This window comes from Microtus pennsylvanicus, chromosome 6 (genome assembly GCF_037038515.1).
Source record: "Microtus pennsylvanicus isolate mMicPen1 chromosome 6, mMicPen1.hap1, whole genome shotgun sequence".
NCBI classification, from domain to species: Eukaryota; Metazoa; Chordata; class Mammalia; order Rodentia; family Cricetidae; genus Microtus; species Microtus pennsylvanicus.
Window position 1 is genome coordinate 81559362 of NC_134584.1, and position 812 is coordinate 81560173.

Consider the following 812-nt stretch of genomic DNA (forward strand, 5'->3'; position numbering starts at 1 on the left):
GACAATCCCACATCACTCTATAGGCTCCAAGATTTGAACACTTGATCATCAAGAGTGATACTATTTGAAAGGCTTAGGAGGTATGGCTTTGTTGGAGGAAGTGTGTTACTGGGGATGAGCTTTGGTGTAGAACTCTTAGCTACTTCTTTAGCCTGCCTGCCTGTCACCATGCTTCCTGAATGATGTTAGGGACTAAACCTCTGAAAATGTAAGCAAGTCCCCAATTAAATGCTTTTTTAATAAGAGTTGCCTTGGTCATGATGTCTCTTCACACCCACAGAACAAGGACTAGGACACTTGTTAACCAACCTTGCCTTCATGGCACTCTCTACTCCACTGCCGTATGAATATGATAAAACAATCTATTATGTCATATTTGCCTGCAATAACATCTCTTTGGTGCTTACTTCTTCAGCACACATACTAAAACTGTAACAATAGAGAGATTAGCATGGCCCTGAACAAGAATGATATGCAAATTTTAAGTGTTCCCTACATTAAAGAAAAAAAAGGACTCTCTTCTTTCCACTTGTTGGGTTAAAACAATGAACGGTCTGGGCCTGCTTTTGGGATTTCTGTCCCACCCAGTACCCCACAGCCGGCAAACCCCAAAGAAGTAACACAGAAATCTCTATAAGTTATAAGCTGATTGGCCCATTAGCTCTAGCCTCTCACTGGCTAACTCTCACATCTTGATTAACCCATTTTTTTGATCTGTGTTAGCCATGTGGCTCAGTACCTTTTTTCAGTGGGGCAGATCACATCCTGTTGCTTTGGTGGTCTGGGCAGGAGTAGGAGTAATTAACTTCCTC

The 812-nt window shown here is 42.0% G+C and overlaps 1 pseudogene; it reads left to right on the forward strand.

Annotated features, from left to right (window-relative positions):
- Positions 1–399: 399 nt before the first annotated feature.
- Positions 400–500, forward strand: LOC142853200 (U6 spliceosomal RNA; annotated as a pseudogene).
- The last annotated feature ends 312 nt before the right edge of the window (positions 501–812 follow it).